Below are 9,201 nucleotides of genomic sequence, written 5' to 3'. Positions count from 1 at the left end.
CCCCGGTTGCTCGACTGGAAGCCATCCGTATCCTACTTGCATATGCATCATGCTATGATATAAAACTTTATCAAATGGATGTAAAAAGTGCATTTTTAAATGGCTTCATAAATGAACTTGTATATGTTGAGCAACCGCCTGGATTTGAAGACCCTAGATATCCTAACCATGCTTACAGGTTGTCCAAGGCGCTATATGGGCTAAAGCAAGCTCCAAGGGCTTGGTATGAGCGTCTTCGCGACTTCCTCATCGAAAAGGGCTTCAAAATCGGGACCATCGACACAACTCTCTTCACAAAGAAACATAACGGTGATATTTTCATTTGTCAAGTATATGTTGATGATATAATCTTTGGCTCAACAAATGACTATCATTGCAAGGAATTTGGTGAGTTGATGTCAAAGGAGTTCGAGATGTCAATGATTGGTGAGCTAACATACTTCCTCGGCTTTCAAGTCAAGCAAATGAAAGATGGTAACTTTCTCTCACAAGAGAAGTATACCAAAGACTTGTTGAAAAGATTCAACATGGAGAAGTGCAAACCAATCAAGACCCCCATGCCTACAAATGGACATCTCGACTTAGATGAGGGAGGTAACCCGGTTAATCAAACTCTCTACCGTTCTATGATTGGTAGTTTATTATACCTTACCGCATCTAGGCCCGATATTATGTTTAGTGTCTGCATGTGTGCTAGATTTCAATCTAATCCTAAGAAAGCTCATCTTCGCGCTGTTAAGAGAATTCTTAGGTATCTCAAGCACACCACAAGCGTTGGTCTGTGGTATCCCAAAGGAGCTACTTTTGATTTAATTGGCTATTCCGATTCGGATTATGCCAGTTGCAAAATTGATAGGAAAAGTACTTCTGGGGGATGCCATCTGCTTGGTAGATCACTAGTTTCATGGACATCCAAAAAGCAAAATAGTGTTGCCTTGTCAACTGCCGAAGCGGAATACATTGCCGCAGGTGCTTGTTGCACACAGATTTTATATATGAAACAAACTCTTCTAGACTATGGCGTAGTTCTAGAAAAGGTACCTTTGTTGTGTGATAATGAGAGTGCTGTTAAAATTGCTAATAATCCTGTACAACACTCTCGCACCAAGCACATTGATATCCGTCATCATTTCCTTAGAGATCATGTTGCTAAAGGAGATATCATTTTAGAAGGAGTGAGGTCGGAAGATCAATTAGCGGATATTTTCACTAAGCCACTTGATAAGACCCGCTTTTGCATGTTGAGGAATGAATTAAATATTCTTGATCTCAAAAATTTCATGTGAAATGTCAAATGGTGTTGTCAAGCTTGCATTGCATATTTAAATTCCTTGTATTGCATCTAGGGCTTGTCTAACCTAGTTGAGATAACCGCCAACCAAGCGAGTGAAAAAGCTTAACTCGGGTCAAACCTGACAAGTCTTAGTTTTAAGTTTTTAGCACTTAATTTCTTACTTTTTATGCAATTATTGTTTCTTGAAATATGCATGAGGTACTGCACTTAGGGGGAGTATTCAAAACTCAAATCACTCATGAAAACCCTTAGTGTAAACCAAAATGCAAATTTCACCATTTGCCTATTTTCTCTAAAAATTATCTAGCCTATGGCAAAATATTTTGAAAAGTATATGAGGGTGCCAATACCTGTCCCAACAAGTGTTATTTTGAGTGATTATAAGTTGGGATTTGGTTTGGTTAGGAGTTAGATAGAAAAATTCAAAATTTTCCAAACTCCCCTCTGTCTGGGCTCACCGGACAGTCCGGTGTGCACCGGACACTGCACTGTGCAATGTCCGGTGCACCGGCAGCCGCGCGCTAAAATCCAATTCTCCTGTGCGCTGTCCGTTGGTTCACCGGACAGCTACTGTGCGCTGTCCGGTGTGCACCGGACAGGCACTGTAGACTGTCCGGTGTGCCCATCTCGCGTTTTTAAAAATCGGCCTCCAGCCCGACCGAGCCAGAGACCTCTGTTTTATTTCCCAGCCGCCCGCTGCTCTCTGTCGCTGGCGATTTCCCCCCCGCCGGCGATCTCCACCGACGGCCACCATCTCCGGCGATCCTCCGGCGATCTCGCCAGGCTCTTCCTCCCCTCGGTGAGCAGAACTGTTTTCTCCCCCTCCCCTGCCTCTCTATCCCTCTGTCTTTTAGGCAGTGAACCACCCTTTTGCAAATCCTTCAAAATTCTGTGAAATCCGATGAATCCAGTTGGTGGACTATCTTCCTTTGTCCCTATTACATATCCCTGCAGGTCCTTGGCTCCTTCGGGAGGGTTTTTCCACCCCAAATAAGCTTTTCACCAAAACCCTAAATCCCCGCACACCACGTGCTCGGTGAAATGCCCAAACCAGCCAAACTTGCTCCAATTGAACCCAAATTTTTCAGGCACCTTCACAACACTTCCAGCAACATCCTTGCCAAATTTCACGCCAATCCGAGATCCCAGGCTTAAATTTCACCAAAATTCCCGTTTTGAGCGATCGTTTCCGAGCCGAGTGCCCTAATTCCTTTTTTTCGCCTAAATTCAAACCAAGCACTCACTTCACTAATATTCACCCATATAAACCTATTCGTGAAGTCTCGGCTCAATCCCATATCGTTTCGTGCCTCAATTCGAATTCCAATCATCCTATGTCTCTATTTGTCTGTCAAACGTCGTTTTCACGTCGTTTGACTTATTGATCGTCCCGTCTCGTGCCATATCTCTCTGTGTATGTATTTATTCACATTTCATATGCTTATGACTATGTGACTAATACGTGCTCACCTCTTCTGTCATTTCAGTGACCTTGTGTGACCGTGTGCCGTCTCCCGTCCTGCCTGGATCGTCACCTCTCGTGTGAGCTTTCCAGGTAGACATCTCACTCTTTGCTAAATCTATCGGTCACTTTTGCTCTGTGCTTAGTCTCTCTATCTCATTTGCAGACTTTAGTTCAGGATGCCGCGCACGAAGAATGCGTCGGCGTCAGGGGGTGGCGATGACGAGGACCCTCGTCGCCCCTTCAGGCAGGTGAAGGGCAAGACTGTCTATTTGGAGCAGCAGGAAGGCCGTAAGAAGCGGCGTACGGACAGAGAGGCCCGTGCAGCAGCAGCAGCTGCAGCAGCCGCTGCGCAGGCCGCACTTGGAGATCAGCCGCATGTTCCATCCGACCAGATTGCATTCCGTGCTCGTCGTCTCGTCTCCCGGCCTCGCTCCTCCTCTCACACCTCCGCTTCCACTCCGCCACCCACTCTGCCTGCTCCCGTCACTCCTATTGCTCCATCCACCTCCACAGCCATACCCACTACCACGCCAGCTTCCACTGCTACTCCTGCTCCCGCTCCCGCTTCAGCTCCTCCTGTCCCTCCACCTCGCTTCTGGGAGCGTGATGAGACTGAGGTCCGTCCTCTGGTTTCGGATCCTCGTCTGTTTGATCTTCAGCGTGCTACTGCAGCACGGGTACGTCGGTTCCGGTACGTACCCGTGGAGTCTTGGCTTCCTGCTCAGAGAGACCCAGCAGCAGGTGTTCTTTTCAGCACACGGATTCAGGAGTCATTCTTCAGAGCTCAGATGTCTGCTCAGATAGCGCTGCGAGTGCACCGCCTATTGGATCTTCCAGCTTTTTTGCTAGCAGCCGGTGCTGAGTCTGAGGCGCATCTCACCTATCTGCCTGGCCTCCTGACCCTTCTGACTATCAGCGGCAGATATGTTGAGGAGTGGGTCCGCGTCTTCTACGCCTCCGTTTGGATTGACCCGGATCATCACTGGATGAGGTTCCGCTTTGAGCGAGAGGATGTCACGATCACTGCCAGTCAGATCCGACAGCTCTTTGGATTCCCAGAGTCGACGACTCGCCTTCACAGTCTCTGTTACGGCTCTTCTGACCCTCCGCGTCGCCCTCACGGCGATGTGGCTCCAGGGACAGCTCACGTCGCGGCTCTGTTCCGCCCGCCTTTCACAGATGGGTCGCGACGTTCTCCAGCAGACTTTACTACAGCAGCGAAGTACTTATATGAGCTCATCAGACGGACACTCCTGCCTAGGATGGGATACAGGGAGGCTACCACTCATATTCAGCTTTGGCTCCTTGGTGCCCTGGTATCCCACTCTGAGTTTGATGTTGTGGACTTTCTGATCTGTGAGATCGAGGACACCGTTCTGGATGGGATTCGTGCTCGTCGGCAGCTACCTTATGCTCACTACTTATGCCACATCTTTGCGCAGCTGATTCAGCCACCTCGATTTCAGAGCACTCTTGAGGCCTCACGCCTTGTATTTGGATCTTACCGTCCTGCTCCTGAGATTCCAGTGCCAGCTTCTGCTTCTGTGTTTGACACTCAGGCCGAGGATGCAGCTCTTCGATAGTTTGACACTCAGGGTACAACCGCTGATGATGATGATGATGATGATTTTGGGGTTCCTCCTCCGCCTCCGCCTCCTATGCCTCCACGCTCACATGATCATGAGGCTGGGAGTTCTCGTGCTGCCCCTGCTCCTCCTCCGGCTTTGGACCCTGCTCTTGCGGCGATTCTGGCCAACCTGGCAGCCGAGCAGGCCCGGTTATCCGAGACGATGCTCTCGATGTTTCAGAGCATGCAGGACAGGCAGGATGCACTTCAGCAGCAGCTCATTCAGGATAGGGCAGAGAATAGGGCATTCATGGCTCTCATGCTTCAGCATTCTGGTATCTCAGCACCTCCAGTTCAGTCTGCTCTGCCTCCTCCGCTTCACGCTCCAGTGGTGCCTTCGATTTTGTCTGGACCCCCTGTTGGTACCTCTCCGCTCCGGCCGGTCACTTTGGCGTTCACCTCTCCGGTTCTCAGCTCTGTCTGTCCGCAGCCGCCAGTGCCACCAGCATCTGCTGTTCCCACTACCGCTGTGGCAGTATCTGTGACCGCTTCTGCTCCGGTAGCTCCTGCAGCTCGGCCTCAGTCCGAGTCAGTACCAGCTCTAGCTTCTACCGCAGATCCTGGATCCGAGACTGACTCTGACCCTCCGTCGGCGTTTGCTCTGCTACCTCGACCTCGACCGGATGCGCCCCCGCCGCCTCCTCCTGCTTCAGGTGTTTAGGTTCAGGTCCCTTTTGGTGTTTGACGCCAAAGGGGGAGAGATATGAGTTGTGAGAGCTAGGGGGAGTTAGAGAGTCAGAGTCATTTTGATGTAATATATGTGCCTGCTACTCTCTGTACTAGCTTGATGTTTTTGGCTCACAAACTCGTCATATACTCTCGTTGCGTATGATTGACTGTGTGTATTATGTTTTCACCTTATATCATATCACCAGTCTTCTAGCTCTTGTTTCATTAATTTACCTTCTCTTTTTTATGAACAAGAATCTTATGATGTGTATGCGCTCACTCTTACTATTATGGTACACATTCTTTCTGTCAAAGATTACTGAGTATAACTAACCATTCTTTCTATTGACAGAATCTTCAAAACAAACTACTCTCACAAAACTTGTAGGGTTGTCATCAATCACCAAAAAGGGGGAGATTGAAAGCATCTAGGCCCCTGGTTGGTTTTAGTGATTAATGACAACGTAATATTATATGTGACTAACGTGTGTTTTGCAGAGACAAATGGTAAGTTAGGTCGCATGACAGGTAGAAGTACTACAACGGTGAAAACAATCCCGGAAATAAGAACTCGAAGCGACGGCTAAAACGACGGAACAAAAGGTGAAGGTCTACGGAGTCCGAGTGTCAAGGAGATGTGGACACTCGCGATTTAGTTAGGTCTTTTATTCTCTTTTAGCCGTACTATAAAGAGGGGTTGTCGATGAGTAGTTTGACCAAGAGAGTTCTAGTGTAGTGTTGGTACACAATCACACTCATATACAGTGCTAGGTGTCACTCTAGAACTCACACACAAGTTAGAGCGAAAACCGATTTGAAAATCAGCTGAAAAACAAGACTTAGGGTTTCTGGCTTAGGGGCACCGGACTGTCCGGTGTGCACCGGACTGTCCGGTGCACCCTCTGCCAGGTGGGGCCAGGCTGGTCCACGGCAGTGTCTTCACTTCGCAGAAACCCGAGAGCGCAGTGTTCAGAGTTGAATTTTAGTGGCACACCGGACACCGCACCGGACTGTCCGGTGTGCACCGGACAGTGGACTGTTCACTGTCTGGTGCGCCATGAGTCCAACGGCTCTCTGTCAGAACTAGCCGTTGGAAGTGACCGTTGGCGCACCGGTGGCGCACCGGACTGTCCGGTGCGCCATCGCGCAGTAAAATGCCTGTAACGGCTAGTTGGTGGGTGAGGGCTATTTATACCCCCTCCACCCACCATATTCAATGTCTTGCACTCCACATTTATTCCAGCACATTGGTAGAGCATTGCAAGCACCAAAAAGCCTAGTGAGGAGATTAGAGAATCATAATCCGCGCTTGTTCCTCATTAGCGCTAGTGAGAGCCACCTAGAGCACACACCACTTGCATTAGGCTTCTCTTGGTCAAGCGAAAGTCTATGGCTTGTTACTCTTGGTGATCGGCATCACCTAGACGGCTTGGTGGCGTTGGGAGCTCGGTGATCACCGTGAAGATCTTGTTGGTGACCCGACTCAAGTTTGTAAGCGGTCTCGAGGGATCCACCGCGCCGGAGTGGCAAAGGATCATCTCGTAGTGAGCACTTGGTTCTTGCGAGGACCAAGGGGGAGCGATACCCTTGCGCGGGTGCTCCAACGAGGACTAGTGGAGAGTGCCGACTCTTCGATACCTCGGGAAAAATTGGAGGAGTCTTCTAAACTTTGCTTTACATTCCGCACTTAATTCAAGCTCTTTACTTTGTGTATTTGTTTAGCAAGTATTTGAAGCATTGTCTTAGCTTTGTTTCATTTCTAGTATTATTTTCTTAGTGCTAGTTGTTGGGGTGAAGTTGGGCTCTTGTTTAGCTCTTGCTTAGGTTTTAATTAGTGTTGATTTTTAGAAAAGCCCAATTCACCCCCCTCTTGGGCATCGTGATCCTTTCAACTTATAATTCCCAAAAGAATCAATGGCATGCCCCCATACATCCGAATGAATAAGTTCTAATGGAGACATAGATTTACTCAATGATCTTTGATAGGGCAATTGATGGCTCTTGGCCATTTGACAGGAATCACAAACTATGGTTTCTCTCGAGTACGAGGAACAAGGTAATTTATTGCTACTGAGTACTTGCTGAACGACATCAAAAGAAGGATGGCCTAGGCGACTGTGCCACATTTCTAGGGACGACAAACTACTGGATGCAACAAAAGCTTGTTTATTTTTGAAAGCAGCCGCAGGCATAGGGTAGAGACCTCCTCTACACGTTCCTTCCAGCAGGATTTTCTTCGTGATGCGATCCTTAATAAAAAGAAATTTGGATGAAACTCAAGGTAAGCATTGTTATCCGCAGCTAATTTATGAACAGATACAAGGTTTTTAGCAGCACTAGGAACGTGTAGCACATTTTTAAGATGAATTTTTCTTCCAGGCGCATGACAGATGACATGACCAATGTGTTTAATGTCCATACCTGCTCCATTTGCCGTGTGGACCTGATCACCACCATGATAGCGGTCACGGATCACCATCTTGTCCATCTCGCATGTGACATGATCCGTGGCGCCAGTATTTGTGTACCAGTTTGAATCTACACCATACTCACCATAATTGGCAATATTGACGCTCTTGTCTTCAGGAACAAAATTCTCATCAAAACGGTGCCAGCATTCGGATGCTGTGTGGACGCCCACCTTCTTGTAGATCTGGCATTGGACCTTCTGCTTGCCCGAGCTAGAGTTGTTGTTGAAACTCCCGCGTCCCCGGCCACCGTTTCCACGGCCACGTGCACCGCGACTACGGAACATGCGTCCGCCTCCACGACCCCGTGAGGCCATGTTGGTGGAGAAGCTTGACGAGGAGGATGACCCTTGATAGAGGTTCAGGCGTTGTTCAAAGGCGAGCAGTTGTGATGTGAACTCGATGACGCTGATCGGATCAGCACGTCCAAGAGTGGCGGAGATGACCGGATTGTAGTCGAGATCGAGGCCGGTGATGATGAAGGAGATGAGTTCTTCATCATCAAGTGCTTTGCCTGCAGCTGCTAATTCATCAGCATACGCTTTCATCTTACCGACGTATTCGTCGATGCTCATGGTCCCTTCTTCATGGTAGCCAGGGCAATACGCGTGTTCACTGCGTGCGCCCTGGTTTGCGACGCACAGAGTTCCTCCAGCGCCTTCCAGAGAGACGCCGAGGTGTTGCAGTGAGAGATCTGCTTCATCATCTCCTTGGAGAGCGAGTTGACGATGTAGCCGAAAACTTGCTGGTCTTGTGCCAGCCAGGTTGCATAAGCCGGATTCGGCTCCTTGTTTTTGTCGATGCCCTCGATCTCCATGGCCGGGGCAGTTTGGATCCATCGATCAACCCAGTAAGCTGGGCACCGCGGATTGCAGGCAATACCTGCAGCTTCCATAGGGTATAATTTGTCTTGGTTAATTTCTCTGTCACAGGATGGCCTAGCGCCGAGGACAGGAGACCGCTCGTGACGAGGTTCATCATGGCGATTATTCTGGGCAGTGGATAGAGGTAGGCTCTGGTACCATATGATAATTTGTGGAAGCGTATTCACCTCCATGGAGGCCGCGTGTGTTAATATAGGCAGAAAAAGCCTCTGCTGTGGCAAACAATAGTGATCCGAGATTTGTTGAGAGAGCATCCTTGATTACAGGGATAGCAACAAACTAAATCTTCAAGGATGCAGTCCACCACAAATCTCGGTCAGATTTGTTACAATGTGACTTACCATACATGCATCTATCTATCTGTTTCACAGGGGGATGATGGAGCAGTGAGGCCGCGAGCCCGCCCACTAATGCCGGAGAACAGGAAGAACTGCCAAGGAGAGAGGAATCACGTAGAGACAGGAGCACGAAGACGACGTCAAAGTGGGACGCACCTGTCCGTACTCTTTGGGGGGATGAGATCGCCTCTGGTTTTGGCGAATATTCGTTTGATATTCCCCTACCAGTATAAGGCAGGGTGGAAGTGTATAGAGGGTGAAAGTGGTGCAGAATAGTAGAGTGTGAGATGTTATTTGCAAAAAAAAATCGTAAACCTGAGATGGATGATTGTAATTTAATTTATATAATTGTTTGTATTAAATGTTCACGTGTATCTTATAATACTGTCCTTTAAAATTTTCTCTGAATATAAAATACGTCTCTTTCTTTTATATAAAGATTTTTTTATCTTTTGT

The 9,201-nt window shown here is 48.3% G+C and overlaps 1 non-coding gene across 1 annotated transcript; it reads right to left on the bottom strand.

Moving 5' to 3' along the window:
- Window positions 1–7,893: 7,893 nt before the first annotated feature.
- LOC111590368 (small nucleolar RNA Z247) lies at window positions 7,894–8,032 on the bottom strand. The gene has a single exon (XR_004853496.1). It is a non-coding gene; the product is annotated as a small nucleolar RNA Z247 (small nucleolar RNA).
- Window positions 8,033–9,201: the final 1,169 nt, after the last annotated feature.

The sequence above is a fragment of the Zea mays genome, chromosome 10 (genome assembly GCF_902167145.1).
Source record: "Zea mays cultivar B73 chromosome 10, Zm-B73-REFERENCE-NAM-5.0, whole genome shotgun sequence".
NCBI classification, from domain to species: Eukaryota; Viridiplantae; Streptophyta; class Magnoliopsida; order Poales; family Poaceae; genus Zea; species Zea mays.
Note: the sequence above shows the minus strand (reverse complement) of the source record. Positions and strands in the feature narration are given on the sequence as shown.